Below are 14,810 nucleotides of genomic sequence, written 5' to 3'. Positions count from 1 at the left end.
GCATGGGTGTGTGTCTGTGTGTCAGTCACACACGAGCCTCTCTCACTCTCTTCACCCCCTCCCTCCGTTTTTTTTTAATCCTTCTTTGGCATTTTTCTTTCAAGCAGAAAATAAAAACATTTCCCATGGCTACAGCTTTGAAAGCTTCCCTCGCCTTCCTGCCTCTTTCTCACCCCTACCCCTGTCAGTCCATTTCCAGAGTCAGCAGAAAGTCTAAAACAAACCCACAAAGATCAAGCCTGACAGCCACTGCCCCCCCCCCCACCGCCGCGCCTTCCCGTGTCCCTCCACTTTTCTGCCTGTCTTGGTCTGTCTCCACCCGGAGTGGAGTGAGAGGCAGCCCCACCCCCACACACATGCACACACGCACTCACATACTTTGTGCAGCCGCAGGGAGTCTCTTAAGAACCTTCTAGAGCCACCCTGCCAGAAAGGCCTGCTTACGCTGTTTCTCCTGCTGGAAATATGTGGCTTCTCCCCCACCCTCCTCTGTCCAGCCCAGCTCACCTGGCCCAGCTCCCCTGGGCCTTCCTCGTGGAGCCCCTCTGCCGTGTGTTGAATACCTCCCCCCCCAAAATCCATGTGTTCAAGTCCTGGCCCCCAATACCTCCAAGTGTAACCTTACTTGGAAGAAGGGTCGTTGTACCTAGTGACGAAGAGATCATACTGGAGGAGGACTGGTGTCCCAATACGAACGGGACGCAGACAGAGGCAGAGGCCAGGAAGACATCCTGCCCCTTAGTCAAGAAGGAACTGACGCCACCCACACCGTGACCTTGGGCTTCCCGCCTTCAGAACTGAGAGAGAATCCATTTCTGTGGCTTCAGTCAATGGCCTTTTGTTATACCAGCCTTAGCAAACCAATATACCAGCCCAGTTTTTCTTTTTCTTTTTTTTTTGAAGGATCTTGGTTCCCAAACCAGGGATTGAACACACAGCCTTGGCAGAGGAAGCACAGAGTCCTAACCACTGGACTGCCAGGGAATTCCCATACTATCCCAAGAGCCAGGCCTGAAACAAATGAACAGAAGTGGGATGGCATCTAGAGGGGCGAACGGGTTGCAGTCTAGCCAGTAGTCCCCAGGGAGTCAGGTCTCCTCTTGTTCATGGTGCATCGTCAGAATGGGCTAGGTTATGTGACAGTGACAAAAATCCCCAATGTCTCAGTAGTTCAACACAGCTCATACGAATGTGTTCTCCCCAGCACGTGGTCTGCTCTGAGCCTGGGCAACCCTCCAGGGCAGCTGAACTCCATGTGGTGACTCAGCATCCCAGGCCACTTAGATTTCCTGAGTTGTCCACCTCCATGTAAGGTTATCCCGGGGAAGAGAGGATCATCACAGAGGACTCTCACTGCCAGAGCATTTATCATTCCTTGTATTTATTCCCTTGTGTTTGTTTAACAAATACGTACACGTCAGGATCTGTGCTAGGGCCTGATGATAAAGTGAGCACAATGAACCAGAATTCCCCTCCCTGTGGGGCTTCCAGGCCAGAGACGGGGACAGCTGGTTAACAGAGAGCCCTGTGCGTGGTGAGCACTGCCAAGGAGAAAGCCCAGGAGCAGGAGGAGGAGCCACGCCACCCGGGGCCTCCACCTAAAACAAGAAAGAGAGGTTTTAAGTGGGCCCCAGGGACTTCCCCGGCGGCTCCCGAGATAAGAATCTGCCTGCAATGCGGAATACCTGGGTTCGATCCCTGGGTTGGGAAGATGCCCCGGAGAAGGAAATGGAAACCCACTCTGGTATTCTTGCCTGGAAAATCCCCACAGACAGAGGAGCCTGGCAGACTACCGTCCATGGGGTCCCAAGCAACTGAGCGAGTAAGCACAGGGACTCCCCTGACCCAGAGATGAAGAATCCACCTTCCAGTGCCCGGGATGTAGGTTCAATCCCTGGTCAGAGAACTAAGATCCCACATGCTTCGAGGCAAATTAAGGCCACACGCCTTACCTACTAAGCCCACATGCGACAATGAAGGTTCCTCCTGCTTTCAACTAAGAACCAACGCGGCCAAAAATAAATAAATTGATATTTCTGTTTTAGCAAAAAGGGGGCTTCCCAGGTGGCTCAGTGGTAAAGAATACCCCTGCCAATGCAAGAGACACAGGTTCCATCCCTGATCCAGGAAGATCCCACGTGCCACGAAGCAGCGAACCCCGTGCACCCCAACTATTGAGCCTGCGCTCTAGAGCCCAGCTTGTGCTCTAATAGCCTGGAAGCTGCAGCCACCGAGTCCGCGTGCCTCAACTACTGAAGCCTGAGTGCCCTAGGTGGGTCAAGGACGCCCTCCCTCACTCTCAGGTTTTAATTATCTTTCCATTGGCCCCATCCTCTCCTGCGAACCTCCATTTTCTCTACGTGGTAGGCTACGGCCACATGCAGCAAGAAAGAGGCAACTCCCCAGCAGCTTATCCGGAAAGATGGAGACTCTGGACGGAAAACAGACTGCCAATGAGCTGTCTTCCCATCACACTCTTCTCTAAGGGCAAGATCTAATCAGACCTGAGGAATGACTGATGGATGAGATTTTTCCACAAAGCCTTGCCCAGAGGCAGAGCTTCACCAGGGGCGGGGCTTGTACCAGCCGCAAACCTGGAGGCTTTCTCCGGTCCCTCCCCTGCCTTGGCCTCCCTCTTCTCCTCTTTCTCCTCCTCCTCTCTGGTTCTCTCTCTGCCAGTCCCTCACCACACCCCACCCACACCTGGTCACCAGGTCACAGTTCCAACTCCAGACAATAAAATGCCACGGCTGCAGGGGCCTGGGGCCAGGCCCCTCAAGGGGCTGTCATGACACATTGTATCCTCCAAGGATGTGTCCCCTTTCTATGCTGTGACCTTGACATTTCTCCCAGTGGAGGTGGAATCTTGTGTCTCTATCCAGACATGGGAAGTGATACCGTGACTTCCAGAGCAAGGTCAGAAAAAGAAGACGCGGTGTCATCCCTTCCGTGGTGGGGTTTGAACTCAATGCTGTCTGTCCCTAGCCAGGCTGCCTGTGCTGGGGGTGCTGATGGAATGACCCTGGAAGGAAGCAGGAGGGATCTGAGGAGCCAGCCGACCTGGGTTCAAGCCCGATTCTGCCATTCACTTGGTATGTGACGTTCACAGGCCGTTTCCCCTCTCTGCGCCTCAGTTTACTGGGCTGTAAAGTGGAGCTCCTTTCCTGAGAGCAAGCAGGAGGGCTGTGCTTACAATGACCATGCAGCTGGGCCTGAGATGCACACGGTTCTGAACGCTCGCAGGCACCCAGGTAGCCAGGGGGCACAGAAGCCCCATGCTCCGGGTAGCCACCACCTCACTCCCTCTGGGTACTGAGCAGGTGCTCAGGAAAGGACAGGTTCCCAGCTGGCACTGTGTGGACTGTGGTCAGCCCTGTCCCCAGGTTACTGCCCTGGCACTTTTTGACCAGGACACAACTGAAGTCAACTCTGTTGCTGGCCTGGGGCCGCCATGCCAGCAGCCACAAACTAGGTGGCTGTTGCTGTTGTTCAGGCGCTATGCCGTGTCTGACTCTTTGCGACCCCATGGACTGCAGCATGCCAGGCTTCCCTGTCCTAAACCATCTCCCAGAGCTTGCACAAACTCATGTCCCTTGAGTCAATGATGCCGTCCAGTTGTCACCCTCTGTCACCCAGACAGCAGAAATTTACTCTCTCACAGTTCAGGCCAGAAGTTCAAAGTCAAGGTGTCAGCAGAGCTGGTTCCATCTCCGGGGCCGCAATGGAGAATCTGCTCTGGGCCTCCCTTCTAGCTTCTGACGGCGGCCAACGTTCTTGGCATTTCTTGGCTTAAAAAGCCGCTTTACTCTGACCTCTGCCCCCATCATCCAAGGCCGCCAGCCCTCTGTCTGTGTGGCCTCACCTGGCGACCCTCTCTGAGCGGTTCTCTCTCTGGGTTTCTTCTATTTGTTTATTTTGGCCGCACTGGGTCTTCCTGGCTGTGCACCGGCTTTCTCTGGTTGCGGCGAGTGGGGCCTCCTCTCTGGTTGCTGCTTGGACTTACGGTGGTGGCTTCCCTTATTCCGGACCACAGGCCCCAGGTGCACGGGCTCCAGGAGCGGCAGCTCGTGGGGCTCTGGAGCACAAGCCCAGGAGCTGCGGGCACGGCCTTCGTTGCCCCGAGGCATGTGGACTCTCCTGAACCAGTGATGGAACCCATGTCCTGGCATTGACAGACACATTCTTAACCACTGAACTGCCAGGGAATCCTTGCCTCCTCTTTTTTTATTATTTTATTTTATTTATTTTTGGCTGGGCCTTTGCTGCTGCACACGGGCTTTCTCCAGTTGTGGTGAGTGGGGGCCGCTCTTTGCTGCCGTGTCCGCAGGCTTCTCATCACGGAGCTGGCTTCTCTCGTCTAAGCTCGCAGGTGCGGTAGGTGTGGAGCACAGGCTGAGTCGCTATCCAGCATGTGGGATCTTCCCAGAGCAGGGGTCGAAGCCATGTCCCCTGCACGGGTAGGTGGCCTCTTAATTACTGTGCCGCCCGGGAGTCCTCATCTCCTCTTCTCACAAGGCCACCAGTGGTACTGGATGAAAGGCCCACCCTACTCCAGTATGTCCCCCTCTCTTAACTGACAGCATCAGCAATGACCCTCTGTCTCAATAAGGCTGCATCCCGAGGTTCCAGAGCGCAGGACTTGAACACATCTTTGTGGGACACAGAATCCCACCCACAACACCAACCTTGGGCCTTTGACCCCCACCTTATCCCAGAGCCAGGACACAATTGGAAGCCCCTCCCACAGGAGGACTGGGGTCCTCCAGCCAGCTGCGAGACGGGAGAGGAGGCTGACGTCCCATAGTGTAGGGCAGCGCACACATTCCCCTCCTAACGGGAGGGTCTGCAATCAGAAGCTGCCATGACCCGGAGGGCTTCCCTTGGTCAGGGCAGGTGGGAGGGGCAGGAAGTCATTGCCCACCCAGCAGCCCTTGACTAGAGTGAGGGCATCCACGCCCCCTGCCAGGTTCTACACGGTCTCCAGGGTCCCCAGCATGCTGAGCCCTGGTGGAGGGAGGGACAGATGGACTGGGAGTTTGGGGCTGATTGGTGGATGCAAACAGTCTCATTTAGAATGGATAAACAAGATCCTCCTGGACAGCACGGGGAACTATATCCAATCTCCAGACAGAAACCACAATGGAAGAGACTATTAGAAAGAAGAATGAGGACGTCCCTGGTGGTCTTGCCTCTTACTGGGCTACAGATAACACTGGCTAAGATGCTGCCAGTGCAGGGGACCCAGGTTCGATCGATCCCTGATCAGGCAATCAGAATCGCACATGCTGCAGCCAAGATCCGGCACCACGAAATAAGTGAAAATAAATATTAAAGAAATAAATTACCACCCTTGGGGAAAAAATGTACATATGTGTGGAACTGAGTCACTCGGCTATTCAACAGAGACTGGCACAACATTGTAAATCAACTATACTCCAATTTTTAAAAAAATGATAAAGGAGTTCCTGGTGGTACAGTGGTTAAGAATCCACCTGCCAATGCGGAGGACGCAGGTTCGATCCCTGGTCTGGGAAGATTCCACGAGCCTCAGAGCAGCTAAGCCCATGTGCCACAAGGACAGAGCCCGCGTTCCGCAACTGTTGACGCCGTGCACCCTAGAGCCCGTGCTCCGCAGCCAGAAACGCCACTGCAGTGAGAAGCCCGCAAGTCGCAACTAAAGACTGTGCAGCAGCAAAGACCCAGAGCAACCCGAAAACTGAAAGTAATAAGCGAATAGGCGATTTTTAATGATCAAAACCCAATTGCACACCTTGTTCTGGCTGTTTCCTTGCCTATGCCACTCCCCTATCTTTCTTGGGCAGCCCCCCAAATAAACTGCCGGTGCCCACATCCTGAATGCAGGGATCCGCCTCTGGGGTCCCTTCCTATGGCCACCTGCTGCTGACCCTGCTTCAGTCACATCGTCTCCACCTCCAAGAGGCCAACAGGGGCTCAGAAAGGGCCACCTCTGCCTGGGTCACTGAGGCTGCAGCTGGCAGGCAGAGGTCCTCCTGCACGGCCTTTGCTGGTCTCCCTGGGCGTGGTGTGGGCGGCCGCACTGCTATGCCTTAGAATCTTGTTACGACGTGGAGACGGAGGCCCAGGTTGGGGAAGGGACGCGTCCAAGGTCCCAGGGTGGAATGGTGATAGACGATGGAGGAGGGACTTGAACTCGGATCTCTATGGAGCTCCAGTCAAGATGAGAGAATAGGGCCTTCCCTCACCGCCCAGTGGTTAAGACTTCACCTGCCAATGTAGAGGGTGTGGGTTCAATCCCCAGTCCAGGAGCGAAGACCCCTACATGCCTTGCGATCAAAAAAACCAAAACATAAAACAGAAACAATATCAAGACTTTTAATTATTTTAAAAAAAATCTTAAAAAAAAAAAGATGGCGGAGTAGGAGGAAGTGAGTTCCACATGGACTCACCTTCTCTCACAAATCCATCAAGAATATATTTATGAATGAAGCAGTTCTCACAGAACGCATTCTGAACACGCAAAGATGACCTCAAACACCTAAAGGACAAGGAGGATCTCTACATAACCAGGCAGGACGAAAGGCAGGGCGGGGATAAAGAAGAAGCAGGATGCGACCCGCGCCCCTGAGAGGGAGCTGAAAAACAGGTCCCTGACCGTCTTGTTCCCTCCCAGCGGCCCCCACCATCCCTCCTGCAACTGTCTGCAAGCCTGAGACTGCTTCAGTCCACCTGGGCCTCCACAACAGACATTCGTGCTAAATCGCTCCAGTCGCGTCCTACTCTTTGCGACCCTGTGCACCCTATGGAGCCCGCCAGGCCCCTCTGTCCATAGGATTCTCCAGGCAAGAATACTGGAGTGGGTTGCCATACCCTCCTCCGGGGGATCTTCCCGACTCAGGGATCCAACCCGAGTCTCTTTCGTCTCCTACACTGGCAGGCAGGTTCTTTACCACCTGGGAAGCCCCACAACAAAGACAGGGCGACTGAAACCACAGAAGCGTATTCATCACACTTCTGGGGGCCCGACGTCCGAGGCATCAGCAGGGTTGGTTTCCTCTGAGGCCTCTCTCCTTGGTTTGCAGGCGGCCATCTTCTCCCTGCATCTTCACACGGTCATTCCCCTGTGCATGTTTGTGTCCTGATCTCTTCTCGTAAGGACACCAATCCTGTTGGATTAGGGCTCACCCCAATGACCTCATTTTAATTTAATTGCCTCTTTAAAGTTCCCTTCTCTTGCGGCTTCCCTGGGGGTGCAGTGGTTAAGACCCTGCCCTTCCACTGTCGGGGCAGGGGGCACAGGTTGAATCCCTGGTTGGGGAACTGAGATCCTACACGCCGTGTGGTGCGGCCAAGATAATAAATAAATAAAGGTCCCGTCTCCAAAGACAGGGCTTCCCTGGTGGCTCAGACAATAAAGAATCTGCCTGTAATGCAGGAGATCTGGGTTCAATCTCTGGGTCAGGAAGATCCCCTGGAGAAGGGAATGGCCACCCACTGCAGTATTCTTGCCTGAGAAATCCCAAGGACAGAGGAGCCTGGCAGGCCACAGTCCATGGGGTCGCAGAGTGGCACAAGACTGAGTGACTAACACACACACACAAACACACACATACACACACACACACACTCCAAGGCACTGGGGCTAGAATTTCAACTTATGGATTATGTGGTGGGGTTGGGGGGAATTCAGCCTGTCTTAGCTCATTTGGGCTGCTGCAACAAAAGTACCCTAGATTGGGTGGATTGGAAGGAATGATGCTAAAGCTGAAACTCCAGTACTTTGGCCACCTCATGCAAATAGTTGACTCATTGGAAAAGACTCTGATGCTGGGAAGGATTGGGGGCAGGAGGAGAAGGGGACGACAGAGGATGAGATGCCTGGATGGCATCACTGACTCGATGGATATGAGTCTGAGTGAACTCCAGGAGTTGGTGATGGACAGGGAGGCCTGGCATGCTGCGATTCATGGGGTCACAAAAGTCAGACACGACTGAGCGACTGAACTGAACTGAACTGAACAAAAATACCATAGATTGGGAGACTTAAACAATAGAAATTTATTTCTCCCTAGAAATAGTTCTAGAGCCTAAAAGTCCAAGATGGAGGCATTGGCAGATTTGGTGTCTGGGAAGGCCTGCATCCTGGTTCACAGAGGGCTGTTCTTCGCTGTGTCTGCACGTGGGGAAAGGGACTGGGGACTCTCTAGGGTCTCTCTTACAAGACCACTAACCCCATTCGTTTGGGCTCTACCAACATAACTTCATCAACTCCCTAAGACCCCCACGTCCTCATCACCTTTGGGGGTTAGGAGCGCAACATGAATTTGGGGGACCCCACAGACATTCAATCCTTAATGCAGCCCAGGGACATCCTTGATGGTTCAGTGGGTTTGATCCCTGGTCAGGGAAGTAGATCCCACGTGCCACAACTAAAAGGTCACATGCCACAACTGGAGACCCCACAGGCTGCAGCAAAGACTCGGCACAGGCAAACAAAGAAAACACGTAGAAATGATACATACAGACACGCATACTATAGCCCATCCCAGAAGCCCTATACTTTATTATTACTCTCGCCCCCATGCCCAGCCCAGTAGACTGCAGTGAAACGTCCACTCGATGAATGAGGGGAATGACGTCATTCTGGCAGGTTTTCAAGGATGAAGAGACGTTTACTAGGCAGAAAAAGCAGAGACAGGCATTCCAGGCTGGAAGATCAGCCTCTGCTTAGGCCAAAAGTGTCCCAGCAGGGCCTGGGGGAAGGGAGAGAGTCGGGCAAGGCCTCCTGTCCCAGGCAACTGGCTGTCCTGGGCCAGCACAGGCGACGGTGGACCTGCCTGCCCACCGTGGCCCTGCTGACTGCCTGCCCACGAGCCATGGCTTGTCCCCGGGGAGCAGGACCCTACCACCTCATCCACAGGAGCCCAGCTCCGATGATCCCAGGCATCTCTTCCCCTTCACGCCTGGGTGGGCTGAGTGTCATTTATTCAAAGGCTCCTTTTGTTGGTGTTCTGTTGAGAACACAGGAATTATTCATGGTGGGTTTCGGGTCTCTTCCGGCGACAACCGCGTCTTCGTACTCAAGGTACAAATTACGGTGTCAGCTCAATTCACCATCAGTCGGAGCTGTCCCCTGAGCATCAAGCAACAGAGGCTCAGAATATTCTGGAAGCCCAGTCTGGCTGGAGGCAGCAGGGGCCTAAGTCAACAGGGACCGGGCTGTGGATGGGTGCAAAGGAGGGTGATGGGGGAACAAGCCCCATCTCTGTCCATTTCTCCTCTGAGAGCCTGGTCAGCCTCAATCTTCTCATCCGTCAAGTGGACGCTGATGTGAGTGTTTCACACCGGGAGCCTGGCACCCAGGGGGGCCCTGCTTTGAGGAAACGGGTGTTCAGTCGCTAAGTCATGTTCAACTCTTGGGAGCCCAAAGACTGAGCTCCTCTGGTTGCCGGCCTTCATCCCCAGGGGTCACCTTGGAGGTGGGCGCCCAGCCCCTGGACATGTCCCAGCAGATGCCACGTCGGGCAGGGCTGAGCTGACCGCACTACAGATTCACAAGCGAGATAAATGCCTGTCCTGGTGAGCCAGCAGCACGGGGATGGCTTCTTACCAGGCCCCAGATAACTAAAATGTGGGGGCCAGCTGAAAAGGGCTTCTGAGGACAAGCTTCATAAACCCCGCACCGGAGGCCTGCACCCCAGGCCACCCACCGCCCAGACTCATCCCGTGGGCACCACGGCAGTGGGTGCTAAGGACTGGTGAACGCTCAGCACGGGTTGAACTGGTTCAGAGCGTCTGCTGATCCCTGTGCCTTCAACACTTCCGACTTTGAGCTGCCACTGAACGCGGACTTGGACAAAGATGGGCAGTGACCTACCTTTATGGGGTGTATTTACAGACACAGTAAATGGGAAGAGCTTCAAAAGCATAGCAAAAGGAAATGGTGGGGATTTTCCTGGTGGCCTGCCAAGGCAGGAGACAAGGGTTCAATCCCTGAGCCAGGAAGATCCCACCTGCAACCAAGCCTGTGCACCATAGCTATTGAGCTCCAGAGCCGGCAGGCTGCAACAAGGGAAGCCTGTGTGCTTAGCGCCCGTGCTCGGCAACGAGGAGGCCACTGCAATGAGACGCCGGAGTACCGCAACTAGAGAAAGCTGGCACACAGCCACAAGGACCCAGCATGGCCAAAAAAAAAAAACTAAATAAATAAAATTATACAAGAAATAAAAAGAGTAAATTGTCCTAGACTTCCCTGGCAGTCCAGTGGATAAGACTCTGCGTTTCTACTGCAGAGGGCACAGGTTCGATCCTTGTCAGGGAAGTTCGGCATGTCTCACTCTGTGGCCAAAGTGGGAAAAAAAAAAAAAGTAAACCGTGGGAAAAGAATTAGAAAGCAATGAGTTCTGAGTCCTCACCATCTTTGTTTTCCATGTAGTTTGCTTAACTGAAAGTTTTTATCTTCTAACTTTCTGGGGGGCATACGGGCCATGAGGGACCCTAGTTCCCTGACCAGGGATTGAACCTTCGTCCCCTGCGTTGTGAGGTGGATTCATGGATTGCCAGAGAAGCCCCCTAACCTCTTCTTAAAGGATACAGTCATGCTGGATTAGGGTCCACCCTAAGGACCTCCTCTCACCTTGTGTGTCTGCTCACTCTCTTAGGCGTGTCTGACTCTTTGCGGCCCCATGGACTGTAGCCCACTAGGCTCCATGGGATTCTCCAGAAAAGAATACTGGAGCCGGCTGCCATTTCCTCCTCCCGAGGATCTTCCTGACCCAGGTCTTCACCCAGATCCTCCTCCACCGCGCCATCCACCTGGAGGAGCGTGGCATGTGGCTGGGAAGGTAGGCAGGGGCCCAGCCAGCCCCAGAGTGGGGGCCAGTGTGGACAGCCGTCCACATCTGGGGAGGTTCTTTGCGGCCAGTGTCAGCTTCAAAACACGCCCCCACCAAAAGGTGGAACATGCATCCCCGCTCTGAACCAGGGTAGGCCTGAGACTTCTTTGACCAAAAGAACAGGGCAGAAGCATGGCCTCTGGGGTCTGAGGCTGGGTCAGGAGAGACCACATGTTTCTGCCTGGCTGTCCACGCATTGGGGACAGGCAAGAGAGGGGTCTGAGGAACTTGGGGCCACCAGGTTGGTTGCAAGGAAGCCCTGGCCACATGGAGAGGCCATAAATCGGGGCCCCAGCCCAGGGCCTCTGCTGGGCCCCCACCTCCGCCAGTATCACCTGCCTGCCCCACCAGCCTTCCTGGGTCCAGCCCGCAGAGCTCTCAGATGACTGCCAGGAACTGCCCAGCATCTTCCTGATTTCTCGACCCACAAAATCCTGAGCCTAGTTAAAGATGGGGCCGCGTGCTACGTTTTGTATCGACTGGTGGCACAGCCATTGCAACCAGAGAGACCGCTATGCCCAGTGTGGGATAAGGCTGAAAATGGGGTGAGGGCGGGGCTTCCTTGGTCGTCCACTGGTTGAGACCCTGCGCTTCCAAAGCAGGGGGCACAGGTTCGATCCCTAGCTGGGGAACTAAGATCCCACATACCACTCAGCCAAGATAACTGGCTGAGGGTGGCCCAGGGGCCAACGCAGGAGACAGAGAGATGTGAGTTCGATCCCTGGGTCGGGAAGATCCTCTGAAGGAGGGCATGCCAACCCACTCCAGCATTCTTGTCTGGAGAATCCCTTGGACAGAGGAGCCCGGTGGGCTGTAGTCCACGGGGTCGCAAAGAGTGGGACACAGCTGAGCACAAAGATGGCCAGGCCAAGCCAAGAGCCTTTCTGCCACCCCCTGGCTGGGTGAATCCGCACCAGTCTGATTTGCTAGCATCCTGGAGAGAAAGCCGGCCACAAGGCTGACACCTGCAGGGTGGGGGAATCTCTGTTGGGTCTCAGCGGGTGCTGCTCCTGGGAGAACGACCCCACCCTCACCCTAGACAGGGCCTCCGTGGGAGCCAAGGAGCCTGTTGGGCAAGCGACCACTCCGGTTCTCTCCACATCTACGCCCACCGCCGCCACACCAACACCCGCCCGGCGCACAGCGTCTCAGACGCAGGGCGGTGGGGCCAAGGCAGCCTGGCCAGGGGCCCTGGCTAAAAATAGCCGTCACCAGGCCTTTATTGTGTCTGCAGCGCGGCTCTGCCCACCCGGCTCCTCTCAGGCTGCTTTGATGCTGGTACTTAAACATCACGCGGAGAACCTGAGCCTTCCCAGAGCACGGCTGACACCCGCGTGCACACACGTGCATGCACACCCCCCACACACACCTGCTCCTCCAAGAAGCCGGTAGGGGTCACTCCACACGTGCACGCACCCCCCCCACACACACCTGCTCCTCCAAGAAGCCGGTAGGGGTCACTCCAGAGCAGCCCCTACCTCTGCCCAGCCACCCTGCACATCTGGGCTGGCGTGCGGGGGCCGTGGTAACTCAGCCCCACACTGGGCAGCTTCGAAGGACAGAAACAAGCTCACTCCCAGTCTGAAGGCTAGGAGTCCGCGGTCAAGGAGCCAGCAGGGCCTGCTCCCTCTGAAGCCTGTGGGGGTCCTCCCTGGCCTCTCCCCCAGCTCCTGGGGGCACCCAGTGCCCCTCCCAAGGCGTGGAGTCGCTCCAGTCTCGGCCCCGGCCACCACCCAGTCTTCCCTTCTGCCTCTTCCTCCTCGTTTAAGGACGCCAGTCACACTGAGTAGGGCCCACCCTAACGACCTCGTCTTAACTGGATGGTCTCTTTGAGGACCTGACTCCCCAGTAAGGTCATGCTCACCAGTAATGGGCAGCAAGTGGGGGTTAGGACTTCACTGGATCTTTTCTGTGGGGGACACAGTTCAACTCACAAAATTCTCCAGGGACTCCCTGGTGGTCCAGTGGTTACGACTTTGCCTTCCAATGAAGGGGATGAGGGTTCAAACCCTGGTCGGGGTGCTGAGATTCACATGCCTCTCGGCCAAAAAAATAAAACAGAAGCAGTATTATAACAAATTCAAAAAAGACTGTAAAAACTGTCCACATCAAAAAAATGTAAAAAAAAAATAATAATAATAAAACAAGAAACATTCCTGAGATGGTTCTGAGTCCAGGCTCCCCCTCCTCGGTGGGTGCCTCTTTGTGACTCCTAAGGCCCCTTGATGCCCAATCCCAGCCTGGACTCAGGTGTCCCCTGCCCAATTGTAGGAGTCTTGGGGCAGGAATGGCAGTGTTCCTCTCTGCCTCCAGGTGCTACATGGTACCCAGAAGTGCTCCTGGCAGGGAGTGGGGGTGGGCAGGCAGGTCAGCTCAGGAGCTTATTCACCTCAGACTTTGATGCTCTTCTCTTTTGCCACTGCCTCACAATCACAATATGGTTGCTGAAGTTCCAGACATTCTATCCCACATCCTCTTACCTTTATCGTTTTGGTGTGCATCACGCCAGTTGAACTTTAAACTTCCAGCATCAGTACCTCTGAGGGATTTCTTAGTACCCACAGCTTGACTGTGGGAGAGGATTAACACCCTGACGGATGGGAGTTAGTGGATCAGATCAGTGCTTTGCTGATCTAGCCCTTAGCTGGCAGAGCTCGGAGGTATGTGACCTTTGCTATCTCCCAGGGGGCTTGAATGCTAGTTGCCCATGGTGGTCACCTGCTCACTTACACTCCTTCCCATTCCTACGTCACTTCCCACTTCCCCACAGGGGTTCCCTCACTTTCCCTCAACTCCTCGGCCACAGTCTGCAGGCTGTCCCTGCAAAGGCCAGCCAGGCTGTGGGGGAAGGGATCTGGGCCTCTGCTCCCCTGGGACCTGGTTTCCTCATCTGTAAAAGGGGACTGAAGGTTCCACCTCTCAAAGGTGATGTCCAGGAACCGACTTGCAGGAAAGGTTGCCGAGACGCAGGGCTTCCGGGGAGCGGGCACGCGGACCCTCTCTTCCTCCACAGGCCCCTGGGGTCAGCTAAGGCTGTAGCAATGTGAGCAAATGAATGACATGCGTGAGCTCAGCAGCTTGGCCGGTTCCGCCCTCCTTCCCTCCCACCTGCCCAACCTCATACCTGAAAGTTTACTGGGGACGGTGGGGCGGGGGCGAGCAGTGGTGACCTGAGAGGGTGGCGAGGGCTTCCCTGGGGGCTCGGTGGGAAAGACTCCGCCTACCAACCCAGGAGACTTGGGTTCAAACCCTGGTCCAGGAAGATCCCACACGCCGAGGAGCGACTGAGCCCGTACAGCTATTGAGGCGGTGCGCTAGAGCCTGGGGCCACAGCTACTGAGCCTGCGCGCCCTAGAGCCCACGCTCTGCATGAAGGGAAGCCGCTGCAGTGAGAAGCCTGCTCACCTCAACTAGAGAAAAGGCCCAGCAGCACTCCCCCTCCTCCCCTCCCTCCTCTCCCTCCTCCTCCTCTCCCTCCTCCTCTTCCCTCCTCACCCCTTCTCCCTCCTCTTCCCCCCTCCTCCCCTCCCTCCTCTTCCCCCTCCTCCCCTCCCTCATCTCCCCTTCTCCTCCCCCTCCTCTTCCCTCCTTCTCCCCATCCTCCCCTCATTCTCCCTCCTCCCCTCCCTCCTCTCCCCTCCTCCTCCTCTTCCCTCCTCACCCCTTCTCCCTCCTCCTTTCCCTCCACTCCCCTCCCTCCCCTTCCCTCCTCCTCTCCCTCCCCTCTCCCTCCCCCTCCTCCTCTCCCCTCCTCCTGCTCTTCCCTCCTCACCCCTTCTCCCTCCTCCCCTCCCTCCACTCCCCCTCCTCCTGCTCTTCCCTCCTCACCCCTTCTCCCTCCTCCCCTCCCTCCACTCCCCTCCTCCTCCTCTTCCCTCCTCACCCCTTCTCCCTCCTCTTCTCCCCTCCTCCCCTCCCTCCTCTTCTCCCCTCCTC

General features: G+C 55.5%; 1 protein-coding gene across 1 annotated transcript in view; it reads right to left on the bottom strand.

Moving 5' to 3' along the window:
* Nucleotides 1–1,364: 1,364 nt before the first annotated feature.
* Nucleotides 1,365–14,810, bottom strand: part of FBXL18 (F-box and leucine rich repeat protein 18) — a 65,914-nt gene continuing 52,468 nt past the window's right edge. Inside the window, exon 7 of the transcript XR_009598339.1 lies at nt 1,365–13,907. The gene's annotated coding sequence lies outside the window, so the exon portion shown is untranslated. The remainder of the gene's footprint in view (nt 13,908–14,810) is intronic.

This window comes from Ovis aries, chromosome 24 (assembly GCF_016772045.2).
Source record: "Ovis aries strain OAR_USU_Benz2616 breed Rambouillet chromosome 24, ARS-UI_Ramb_v3.0, whole genome shotgun sequence".
NCBI lineage: Eukaryota > Metazoa > Chordata > Mammalia > Artiodactyla > Bovidae > Ovis > Ovis aries.
This window is presented reverse-complemented; position numbering and strand designations above follow the sequence as displayed.